Genomic DNA, 13252 nt, shown 5'->3' with positions numbered 1-13252 from the left:
GGGCATGGATAGAGTGGATGGGCAGGCACTCTTTCCTAGGGTGGGGGGGTCAGTCACCCGGGGGCATAGATTTAAGGTCCCTGGGGCAAAGTTTAGAGGAGATGTGCGAGGCAGGGTTTTTTTTACACAGAGGGTGGTGAGTGCCTGGAATGCATTGCCAGGGGAGGTTGTGGAAGCAGATACGTTAACGGCGTTCAAAAGGCATCTTGACAAACACATGGATAGGATGGGTATAGAGGGATACGGCACAAGGAAGTGCTGAGGGTTTTGGCAAATGTTGGTATCATGACCGGTACAGGGTTGGAGGGCCAAAGGGCCTGTTCCTGTGCTGTATTGTTCGTTGTTCAAAGACCCTGTTCAATGTGGGAGAAACAGCTCCCATGTTCGGAATGTGGATGACGTTTTAGCCGATGGTCTGACCTTTCGAACGATATGTAGTCACGCTGGAAGAAACCTTGGAAATCTGGGGATTGTGGAATAGATTTAATCAGACCGGGAGATTCATCGACCTGTTCACACTGAGGAGCGACCGTTAATGTTCTCCGTGTGTGGGAAGGGACTCACTCAGTTCATCAGCCTCACTTCATCATGGTCAATCTGTACTGGACTGTTGCCAAGTGCAATATATCTTTCCTGAGGTTTGGTGGCCTGTACGGAACACAGTTCATGCAGCAAGTGAGGAAAAGACAGCAGGAATTTCTCTAATCTGTGATTTACAAGGTGTTAGGCAAAATCTCAGTTCAATGAGTGAGTCGACACAGTAAGGCTTCAATCAAATAGTTTTTTACTCTAGGATTGTAACACGTACAGCCATCTGAGTTATGGCTGGAGAAGGCGCATTCTGCCGAGCCTCAAGTTACACACACTGATAAAGGTTGTTCCGCGCGCAATGGCCTTGGGCGGGTTACATAGCTGCCCACTCACAGTACTGTTGCTAACCTAAATGTTATCTAAACCGCCACCCCCATCGCCCTCCTTAGTCAGAGCTAGAAGCAGCTGCAGAAATATACCTTACAATCCCTCCTTTGTCCTCTTATGAGGACAACAATTACTTCCCGCGCCCCCTATGTTTTGAAACGCGCGCAAAAATAAAAATAAAAAACCCTTTTTGCCAAGCGTTCTATACCGCCTGGTTGGGTCCTGAGGTCTCTGGTAGGTGAGGACCCCCCCAATCCTCTTGGCTCGACCCGCCGGAGTCTCAAGTCCTTCCCAGGGGCGGTGTACATTACATACAATTTTTGCCTTGCCCCTTATAACCCGCGCGTTTTTCTTTCGTTCCCTTCCCCCCCCCAGTTTCACATTTCAGCTTCTAAGTATTCTTCTAGGAGGTAGTTCCTCCCGGTTGGCGAATGCCCTCAGCCCACGGGATTTTTCCGGGTTTTCTGATACACACCAGGTCCCCTTCTTTTATCGGACTCTCCTGTCCTTCTTCTCCGTCACCGGCCGCGTTGTTCACCTGTTGCGAAACTAAAGTGACCATGTTACCGAGCATTTTGATATATTGACTTATTTCAATTTCCCTATCTTCCCATGTTTGCACCCACTCCGGGTTGGTCTTGGGTCCTGGGTCGTTAAGAGGGTGAAAATTCAAAACTTAAGATTTGTAAGTTCCAATTAAAAATGCATCTTCAGCTGTGTGGACTGTTCATTACTTTATCAGAATTTAAAAGGCCAGAACTCGCAGGCAAACCAGCATGGGAGTGTCAAGACATCTTCTGGATTACACACAAAAGCTTGTTGAAAGGGTTGACTGTCTTGCAGAGACAAAAAGGGGGTATAGTGGGTGCATAAATTGGAATGATGCCATTCGCATCTCGAAACTTGTTTTTAAATTTTTCACTCAAATGGCTGGGAGTAAAAGTTGGAGTGCTGCCAAATTCCCGTTATCAAGTTTTTCAGGGAACACAATATGTTATTGAAACTCATGGACATATTTCATTTACCCATCTGTTGTTTATAAGTCATTCTGCAATCTCATAATTAAAACATCTGCGTTGTGAGACAGTTTAGTTTCACCCTACTGATGATTTTTTGTGCCAGGGAAGTTTTAACCCTGAACTAATGAAACACCGGCTTGATCATATTTGTCACATGTATTTCAACTATCCTAACCTCCACTGAACACCATAAAACTAATATTTTCTTATTTTTACATACGTGATTTTGCACCCTGATTAAAATTATAGCCTTTGAAAAGAAAAAAAAAATTGTTAACTGTACTCAAACTATAATCTTTAAAGACAATGCGTAGACAATTTGAAGCTTTCAAATAATCACAGCTCGTAACAAGTCAAGGTCTGAAGTCAAAGTCTGAATACAAAGACTGTGAATAGTTCAGAACAAAGTTTAGATGCCTAAAACTCTCTCTCTCTCTCTCTCTCTGGAACTCTTGTCGCTCTTTCTCTTTATCTAACTACCCCTCCCCTTCTCTGTCTCTCCCTGACGTTCTCTTTCGCTCTCTCAACTTTCGCTGTCTCTATCAGTCTCTCTCTCTACGTAACTCTCTCTCTGTCTCTCTTTCTCTAAAATGGAACAAAATTAAAATACTGAACAAAATTTTTCATTCTCCTTCAAAAACTTTATCTGTGTCATTCCATTTAAGTCAATTTCTACTGATTAATTTTAGAGGCATTAGCTATTCTTAGAGATGTATATTTCTTTGTGCAGATGACCTGCTTGCTGAAATGGTTAAATTTTTGTACAGAATCAAAAGTGGTGGAGAACTGGGCATGATGCCATCTCCATCCGTTATGCGACCTTAGACATTACCCATCCTTTCTTTCAATTTTCAATGTTCGTTGTTTAACCGGTTTTTGGAAAGAGACATTACTGGATGTTTATTTTTCTTTTATTTCAAGTGAGTTGAATTACTGCTGAATTTATCTGGACGGCTTGAAACGATCTGAAGTTATTCTCGACATGTATCCATTCTTAAGTTTCTAACCGTAACCTTGTATTGATTTTCCTCCCCATTTTTTTGTTTTGGGAGGGGGGTTAGTCATCCTCAGACATTCCTGAACAAAACTAATTAAGTGCTTTAGCCCCTTTCTGATCTTTTGGACTTCACTTAATTTGATTTTTTTTCTCTCCTTGAGACATTCTGGGACAGTCGTTAGCCGTAATTGTTGGCAGTTTTTTGAGGTCTTTATGCTAGTTTGCAGAACCTACTGCAGTATCTTTACTCGTTTTATTGACATGCTTAAAGGAGTTAGAGCTCAATTCCTTTAAACCAGCCTGTCTTCCAAATGGTATGAAGGTTTAATTTATCATTTGTGCTTAGAACTTTATTTGTCTTATCTTTACTTCTGTGTATCTCACCATTTTTCTCTGTTCCACAGAAATCACACCCATCTTTGATCATTGTTTTTTTTTACCAGAGTATTTTGCTCTTCAAAAACCAAAAAAAATGTTTTAAACTGACTTTTTTACTCATTTGGCCTTGATACTAGATTTATTGGATGTTACCTCACCGTCTGTCCGCCTTGCCAAGTGATTCTAATTTTAGGCGGTCAAAGGTTTGACTACTCGCCTTGTCCACCGGCTCGAGCGGCGTCCAGCTCAGCAAATCCTTCCAGACTTACACTAAATGTTAGGGGTGAAAATATTCACACAAAGGCCTGAATATCAGTAACAAAGCAGTTTACTATGTCAGAATTCTGGGAGATAAGATTTGGGAACTCCGCAGTCCCTGACAGCACCTTATCTCACTTAAGCTTAAACTCACATGGATTAATATACAGATTCAAGGCGGATAGCCTAATGACTTGGTTATTTTCCCATATGTGCCGTCCTTTTTTTTTTTTTAAGACGTTGGCTGTTTTAACTATTTCTTTCTCTGTCAATTTTATACCCAATTTTAATGCATTAGTTTTCCCCCAGTGGCCATTTTTCTTCTAAATTTTTATGCTCTTTTCGCGCGCTAATGTTACCGGACATTTATATTTCAAGTCTCTTATGAACCGGTGATAATAGATCCAAAACTGTTTTGTTTTCAAATGCGGACATTTATATTTCAAGTCTCTTATGAACCGGTGATAATAGATCCAAAACTGTTTTGTTTTCAATGCCCGACCTTCACGTGACAGATCTCTCAGGCAACAAAACAATTATCCGATTCTAAAACTCTACTTCCTTCTCACTCTACTTCTGAGATCTGACAGTTTTTTAAGTAAAGACTTTGAGTAAATATTATCACTAATATTTGGTCGAAGGTAATAATTCTATTTCCTTCTCACTCTACTTCTGATATCTGACAGTTTTTTAAGTAAAGACTTTGAGTAAATATTATCACTAATATTTGGTCGAAGGTAATGTCCTCTTGTCACAAGGCAACAAAACAATTTTCCGATTCTAAAACTCTACTTCCTTCTCACTCTACTTCTGAGATCTGACAGTTTTTTAAGTAAAGACTTTGAGTAAATATTATCACTAATATTTGGTCGAAGGTAATAATTCTATTTCCTTCTCACTCTACTTCTGATATCTGACAGTTTTTTAAGTAAAGACTTTGAGTAAATATTATCACTAATATTTGGTCGAAGGTAATAATTCTATTTCCTTCTCACTCTACTTCTGATATCTGACAGTTTTTTAAGTAAAGACTTTAGGTAAATATTATCACTAATATTTGGTCGAAGGAAATCATTAATCTTACACCTTAAGGACTTTTAAGTTCAACTTAACACTTACGTGTCACAATCCCAAGGCGTTTGACGTCCGGCTATGGTCGTCTTCTATTTTTGTCTCCTTTTTCAATCACTGAGACAATTATTACACAATTTAAAATTTCAATTTTGGAGTTTTGATTTAACAGGTTTGACTCCGTACCTTCTTTTTAGCCGGCTTTTAATTGTCTCTGCGATCTTAAACGGAGTTGTGTTCGACTCCCCCCCAACGTCGGGGTCACCAATTTGTTAGGCAAAATCTCAGTTCAATGAGTGAGTCGACACAGTAAGGCTTCAATCAAATAGTTTTTTACTCTAGGATTGTAACACGTACAGCCATCTGAGTTATGGCTGGAGAAGGCGCATTCTGCCGAGCCTCAAGTTACACACACTGATAAAGGTTGTTCCGCGCGCAATGGCCTTGGGCGAGTTACATAGCTGCCCACTCACAGTACTGTTGCTAACATAAATGTTATCTAAACCGCCACCCCCATCGCCCACCTTAGTCAGAGCTAGAAGCAGCTGCAGAAATATACCTTACAATGGGCACATTCTTGGTTCCCAGCAGTTAAGTTTCTGCAGTAATTTCCTCATTTTCCCTGAACTACCCTGCCTGTTAATTCTATTATTTCTGATAATTCCATTACTGTAACAAAAACATCACAGGTTAGAATTTAATCTGTTCTATTATTCACTCTGGTTTAAGTTTATGTTGAGGTTAATAACAGACAAACTCTGTCCTCTCCCCGATCCAATAAAAGTTTCCAATGAGTCGATTCTGTGGAATGGAATGTCTGATCAGCGTTTCCACGGTGACCTGTCTGCAGTGAAGCTCCTGCTTGAGTTTCTAACTCAGACTAAACTTCTCTCCCCCATAACACACATTATATCAGACATTGGATGTCAATGAATTTCAGCCATGTTATGTTAATATCTCCCAAACCCAAAAAGTAGTTCAGATACACAAATATTTAAACGTGGGAGGACAAGTTGATGAAGTGTTTCAAAAACACATGGGATCCAAGGTTTTATAATTCTAAGTGTGGAGTACAAAATGACAGATGTCATGTAAACCTGGACAAATCATTGGTTAGGCTGCAGTTGGAATATTAGATCAGGTTTTGGGGATCTTACACCAGGAAGGATGTCAAGGTAATGGAGAGGGTGTGGAAGAGATTCACTGAGATGATCCCAGGGAAGAGAGGCTTTAGTTACATGGAGGGATGAGAGAAACTGGGGCTCTTTTCATTCAAACAGGGGCTAACTGGAGATCAGAGGGAGGGGGTTTGATTCCGGCCTTGGGTGACTGTGTAGAGTTTGCACTTCCTCCCCGTGTCTGCGTGGGTTCCTTCCGGGTGCTCCAGTTCCCTCCCACAGCCCAAAGACTATGGTTAGCGCAGGTGAGGTGGATTGGCCATTTAAAAAGATTTCCTCTTGAGTGTCCAAAGGTTAGGTGGGCCTCAGGGGATAGGGTGGAGGAGTGGTCCTGAGTGGGGTGCCGTATTGGAGAGTCCATGCAGACTTGATGGGCCGAATGGCCTCGTTCTGCACTGAAGGGATTCTATGGAACAGAAAAAGGCTCATATGAAATATCAATCAGACTGTTCAACAATGTTTTGGACTCTCACTGTCCCTCTGGGCCTGCGGGGTATTTGTGTGTGTGTGTGTGGTGGTGGTGGTGGGGGTGAGGGGGGGGAGGGGGGGGCAAGGGGCGGACAGTGGGGGAACCGGTGATGGTTTCTCTTATGTCTGAATGAAATGTAATTTTTAAAGTGAAGGGTGTCTGTACTGGGGAATCTGAGTACCAAGTGCCAGCTTGAACCATTCTCGGCAGGTGAAAGGCCTTTCCCCAGTGTGAATCCACTGGTGTCTCAGCAGGTTGCCTGAGTGAATGAATCCCTTTCCACACTGGGAGCAGGTGAATGGCCTCTTCCCAGTGTGAATCCGCTGGTGTAGAGTGAGTGGAGACGATCGTCTGAACCCAGTCCCACAGTCGGAGCAGCTGAATGGTTTCTCGTCAGTGTGAACTCTTTGATGGGACACCTGATCCCGAGAACTTTTAAAGCACTTACCGCATTTAAAAGGTCGCTCATCATTGTGAATCTGCTGATGTGTCAGCAGTTGGGATGAATGAGTGTATCCCTTCCCACCATTGGGGCAGGTGAAAGGCCTTTCCCCAGTGTGAACTCGCTGGTGCAGAAAGGGAGAGAGAACGGAGTGAGGGTAACAGGAAGCAATGAACCAACAACTGAATCACAATTTGACAGAATCTCCAAAACACTTAACCTCCACCACCTGGATGGAGCAGGACAGCAGATGTATGTGAACATCACCACCAGCAAGTTCCTTTCCAAGCCACACACAGTCTGATCTTGTCCGACATCCAGTGCTGGATGAGCAGAACTTTCCTCCATTTAAATATTGAGAAGACTGAACCCATTCCCTTTCATCCCCTCTACAAACTCCACTCCCTTGTTACCAATTCCATTCCTGTCAAATGTTTCACCCCTAGATGAGCTCTTAACCACATATCCACATCATCACCAAGATTGCCGATTCCCACCTCAGGAACATAGCTCAACTCCGCCTTAGTCTCTGTTCATCTGCCGCAGAAACCATCATCCATTCTTCTGTTACGTCTCAACCAAATTATTACAACCGGACTCCAACATTAAACAACCCCCTCCATCCCATCCCAAACTCTGCTACCCATATGCTTACTCACACCAGCCCCTGTCCCACTGATCTGCAAATGCTTCCTTTTAAAAGGCACAAAAAAGTTTTAATTTCTCATTCTTCTTTTCCTCCATGGTAGTGATCATCCAGATCACTGTAATCTCCTCCACACACACCCCTTTGAGATCTCTGCACTCATATAATTCCAGCCACTTGAGAATTCCTGATTTTAATCTCTTCACCATTACTGAGTTGCCAAGGCCTCAATTTCTGGAATTTCCTCCTTAAAACTCTCTGACTCAATTTCCTCCGTTAAGATTCTCCTTGAAACCTAATATCTCCTCATGAGAGGCTGAGAAGGTTTAGCTTACAGGGCTAATCGCTGGCTTTTAAAGCAGACCAAGCAGGCCAGCAGCACGGTTCGATTCCCGTACCAGCCTCCCCGGACAGGCGCCGGAATGTGGCGACTAGGGGCTTTTCACAGTAACTTCATTGAAGCCTACTCGTGACGATAAGCGATTTTCATTCATGTGGCTCAGTGTCAATTGTTATTTTGTGACGTTTCTCTAAAAGTCTTAAAAGTTGTATTCTGTTCAAGTCATAATATAAATTCGAATTATGGTCACTGCCCTCGACATATATTCTGCCCCATAAATAAGAATTTGTAACTCAGAGTGAAACAGTCTGTCAGGAAGACACATTTAAAAAATGTTGCCCCCAACAATGATGGCGACTGAGCATGCGCTCTGCTGCTCGTGCCCCAATAAAGATGGTGGGTGCGCGTGCGCACTACCGCGACTGATCTAAATAATGATGCCGAGGGCGCATGCGTAGCGCTGCGAGCACCAAATAAAGATGGCGGTCGCATAGTCTCTTCTGGAACAAAACTGCAGCCTCTGCTCAGATCCCCAGGTATCGGTGGTTTATTTTGTCAGGTGTTCGGTTTACATAACATGTTTACGAAGCGTGCCTAACAACCCGCATGATCCAGCTCTCCCTCGGACCCGCCATTCCCACCGTCTCTGATTACAGATCCGAGAAAGAACCTTCCGTCGCCATTAATCACAGTGCGCATGCCTAACTCTGCCCAGTCCCGCCCCTGATTCACTCCGATTGGTTGGAGGACCAGTCACTCCCGACATGTCCGCCCGAACCCGCCGACTCCATTATTGGTCGCGCGATGCCGTCAATCATTGCCGGGTATTGTGAGGGGTCGGTGTTGGGGGGCGGGGTTTACAAATCCCCAGTGCGGCCCCAGAGCCGAACAATGAACATTCTCCACTCTCACTGTCCGTCACTTCCGGCTTCTCTCCACAAACAACATCATAGAGACCAGGGGGTAGACACTGACTCAGTGACAATGTCACTGCATTAGTCACCCAGAGAGACAGGAAAATGTTCTGGGGACATGAGCTCCAATCCATTAATTTAATAACATCTGGAATTTAAAGTTAATCCCAATGATGGTGACTGAGGGTCACTGAGAAAATCTTCAATGTCACTGGATTAGGTCAAAAAGGCAGAAAGTAGGAAACTAGTTAGTTTAAAGTCTGTTGTTGGGAAACTGTTGGAATCCATTTTTGAGGAAGCAGTATCTGGACATTTGGAAAGTCAAACTGCAATCCATCAGAGTCTGCGTGGTTTTGCGAAGGGTAGATTGTGTTTGATTTATTTCTTGCAGTTCTTGGAAGATGTAACAAGCCAAGTGGATAATGGAGTCCTGTAGATGTATTTGGACTCCCAGAATACATTTGATAAGGTGTCACACAAAAGGTAATAATCAACATAAAATCCCACGGGGTTGAGAGATGATATATTAGCTTGGATAGAGGATTGGCTAACCAGCAGAGAGTGGGGATTAGATTTATTGACACAGGTAGTGAGGAAAAATATTTCTATCCAGAGGGTGGTGACGGTCTGGAATGTACTGCCTTCGGAGGGTGATAGAAACGGGTTGCCTCACATCCTCTAAAAAAGTACCTGGATGAAGACTGGCACGTCATAACATTGAAGGCTATGAGCCAAGTGCTGGCAAATGCGATTAGGTAGGTGGGTCAGGTTTATCATGTGTTCGGGCGGCACGGTGGTTAGCATTGCTGCCTACGGCGCTGAGGACCCGGGTTCGAATCCCGGCCCTGGGTCACTGTCCGTGAGGAGTTTGCACATTCTCCCCGTGTCTGCGTGGGTTTCGCCCCCACAACCCAAAGATGTGCAGGGTAGGTGGATTGGCTACGCTAAATTGCCCCTTAATTGAAAAAATAATTGGGTACGCTAAATTTATAAAAAAAAAGGTTTATCATGTGTTGGTGCAAATTTGATGGACCGAAGGGCCTCTTCTGCACTGTGAATGAAATTAAATGAAAATCGCTTATTGTCACAAGTAGGCTGCAAATTAAGTTACTGTGAAAAGCCCCACATTCCGGCGCCTGTTCGGGGAGGCTGTTACGGGAATTGAACCGTGCTGCTGGCCTGCCTCGGTCTGCTTTAAAAGCCAGCGATTTAGCCCAGTGTGCTAAACCAGCCCCTCTGAGTTGCTGATGATACAAAGTTCGGTGGCATCATAGACGGCGTAGATGATTGCATTAAATTGCAAGAAGATATTGACTGACAGACAAGGTGAATGGGCAAGTTTGTGGCATTATAAACAAGTGTGAGGTTATCTGTTTTGAACCGAAAAAGGATCGAACTGAGTACTTTCTAAATGGAAAGAGGTTCAGTACAGTGGGTGTCCAAAGAGACTTGGGGTTCATAGAATCTATGGTATGGAGATGGGCCCTTCAGCCCAAACTGGTCCATGCCAACCAAAAAGCTCATCTAAGCCAATCCCATTGGCCTGTATTTGGCCCAGATCCCTCTGAACCTTTCCTATCCATGTATCTGTCCAAATGCCTTTTCAGTGTTGTCAATGTTCCTGCCTCAACTACTTCCTCCGGCAGCTCATTCTGTACTATCCTCTGTGTAAAACCATTGCTCCTCAGATTCCCATTAATTCTTTTCCGTCTTAACCTAAACCTATGCCCTTTAGTTCCCGACTCCCTAACCCTGAGAAAAAGACTGAGTGCATTCACCCTATCCATGCCTCTCATGATCTTATACACCTCTATAAGATCACCCCTCAGTCCCCTACGCTCCAAAGATAAAGGCCCTGGTCTGTCGAATCTCTCCCTTTCACTCGGTCTCTTGAGTCCTGGCAACATCCTTGTAAATCTCTTCTGCGCTCTCTCCAGTTTAATAACATATTTCCGATAGCAACGCAGCCAAAACTGAACACCATACTCCAGGTGCGACCTCACCAACGTTCTGTACAACTGCAACATAACTTCCCAACTTGTATACTCAATGCCCTGACTGATGAAGGCCAGCATGCCAAAAGCCTTCTTCAGAGAATTTGCAGTGCAGAAGGAGGCTATTCAGCCCATCGAGTCTGCCAGAGCTGGATAGCCCATAGAAAGAGCACCCTACTCAAGCCCACTTATCTACCCTATCCCTGTAACCCAGTAACCCCCACTTAACCTTTTTTTTGGACACTAAGGGCAATTTAGCATGGCCAGTCCACTTATCCCGCACATCTTTAGACTGTGGGAGGAAACCAGAGAACACACGCAGACACGGGGAGAACATGCAGACTCCGCACAGACAGTGACCCAGCGGGGAATTGAACCTGGGACCCTGAAGTTGTGAAGCAACTGTGCTAACCTCTATACTACCGTGCTGCCCTATCTACCTGTGACTCCACCTTTAAAGAACCGTGCACTTGAACTCCAAGATCCCTCTGTTCCATGATACACCCTAAGGCCCTACCATTCACTGTGAAAGTCGGACCTTGATTTGAGTTTCTGAAATGCAACACCTCACACTGATCTGTATTGATCACCATTTGCCATTTCTCGGCCCACTTCCCCAGCTGATCAAGATCCTGCTGCAATTTTTGATAACCTTCCTCACTGTCTACAATACCACCTATTTTAGTGTCACCTGCAAACTTACTGATGAAGGACAGAGGACTTACTGATCAAGGACATCGAGGGCCGAAGGGCCTGTACTGCGCTGTAATGTTCTATGCCTTGTACATTCTCATCCAAATCGTTGATTATAGATACTAACAGCAATATCCTGGTTACTGATCTCCGAGTTACTCCCTACTTAGTTAATTACTCCAGTTTCTCAAATTTAGAACAGATTCCCAACCAGCCAATCAGCTTTACTCTGAGGTAAGTTATTTATACTTACTGTTCCGAAGCTCCTTCTCCCTGGATTTGCGCCAACTCCTCTCCCTGCTGCCTAGGCCCTGATTTCCCAAGGTACATTATTTATATTTACCGTTCCGAAGCTCCTCCTGCCCGAGTTCACACCAACTCCGCTCCTTGTGTTGGTGAGATTCATACCTTGGTGTCTGGAAAATCGTTAGGCAGTAACTGTCCTGTAAGGTAATAAGTCACTTTGCTTCCCAATTCGCCGAGGAAGGCAGTGTGTCACAAGGATGGATGTGTTGGCCGATTAATGGCTGGAGGATGGGGGCAGGTCATGTGATCAAACCTCCAGGAATACATTTAATCAAAGTTGGTGAGGAGAAAATGTTGTGAATTTTTATCCTAAACTGACTGAGGTTTTTGTAAATTTATATGATACTGGAAGAGGAGGTTTAACAGACGGGAAACGCTAACCAAACGTCACATCGCAATCTGACAGAGTCTCGATTCGTCAGAACCTGAATTTCAGCAGCATCTGGGTGTGGAAGGTAAAAGGTTTGTCTGTTCTATCTGTGAGGGAAGATTTCAGGTCTCAGTGTGACTGGAAAAGCCCCGAGATTCACAAACCCTGGTTAGACCAAACCTGGAGAACTGTGTTCAGTTCTGGGCAACAAACCTGAGGAAGGATAGAATGGCCTCGGAGGGAGTGTAGCACAGATTGACTTGAGGATTAAATTACAAAACTAGATTACACAAAACAGTCAGAGACATGATGGCACAGAGAATGGCATTCGGCCCATTGAGTCCATGCTAGCTCTCTGGAGCAATCCAGTAAGTCCCATTCTCCTGCTCCATCCCTGTATCCTCGCAGGTTTATTTCCCTCAGATGTCTATCCAATTTCCTTTTGAAATCAAATGATTCATTGTGTCTATTTTCAAACTCCCTGATAGGCAGCAAGTTTCAGGTCATTGCCGCTCGCTGTGTAAAAACATATATTTCATATCACCTCATATCTCCTGTACCTTTTACATACAAACTAGGAACAGGCCACTCGGCCCCTCGAGCCTGCTCAGCATTCAATAAGATTGCGGCTGATCTCATTCTAACCTCAACTCCACATTCCTGCCTACCCCTGATAACCTTTCACCCCCTTGCTCATCCAGAATCTATCCAGCTCTGCGTTAAAAATATTCAAGGAGTCTGCTTCCACTGCCTTTTAAGGACATGAGTTCCAAAGTCTTACAACCTTCAAGAGAATAAAAAATCCTCATCTCCATCTTAAATGTATGACCCCTTATTTTGCAACAGTGATGCCCTTGTTCCAGATTCTCCCACAAGAGGAAACATCCTCTCCATATCCACCCTGTCAAAACCCCTCAGGACCTTATATCGTTCAATCCAGGTTTTACCCAAAACTTTAAATCTGTGTCCCGACTGCTTGTACGATCAGTGAATGGAAACAGAGTTTCTTTGTCCACCCAATGGAAATCTGGCATAATCTTGTGTCCCTGAATCAAATCTCCCCTCAACCTCCTTTGCTGGAACCATTCTGGTAAATCTCCTCTGCACCTTCTCCAGGAACCTTCACATCCTTCCTGAAGAGTGGTGGCCAGAGCTTTATAAAGATTCATAGAATAGAATTAGAACCATAGAATTCCTACAGTGCAGAAGGGGGCCATTCGGCCCATTAAGTCTGCACTGATTCTCTGAAAGGGCACCCT

At 43.9% G+C, this 13252-nt stretch overlaps 1 long non-coding RNA gene across 1 annotated transcript; it reads right to left on the bottom strand.

Moving 5' to 3' along the window:
• Window positions 1-767: 767 nt before the first annotated feature.
• Window positions 768-5112, bottom strand: LOC119960864. The gene is made up of 2 exons (XR_005459537.1): window positions 4690-5112; window positions 768-1467 (listed from the first exon to the last, which is right to left on the bottom strand). It is a non-coding gene; the product is annotated as an uncharacterized LOC119960864 (long non-coding RNA).
• Between the last annotated feature and the right edge of the window lie 8140 nt (window positions 5113-13252).

This window comes from Scyliorhinus canicula, unplaced genomic scaffold (assembly GCF_902713615.1).
Source record: "Scyliorhinus canicula unplaced genomic scaffold, sScyCan1.1, whole genome shotgun sequence".
In the NCBI taxonomy this organism is placed as follows: Eukaryota; Metazoa; Chordata; class Chondrichthyes; order Carcharhiniformes; family Scyliorhinidae; genus Scyliorhinus; species Scyliorhinus canicula.
This window is presented reverse-complemented; position numbering and strand designations above follow the sequence as displayed.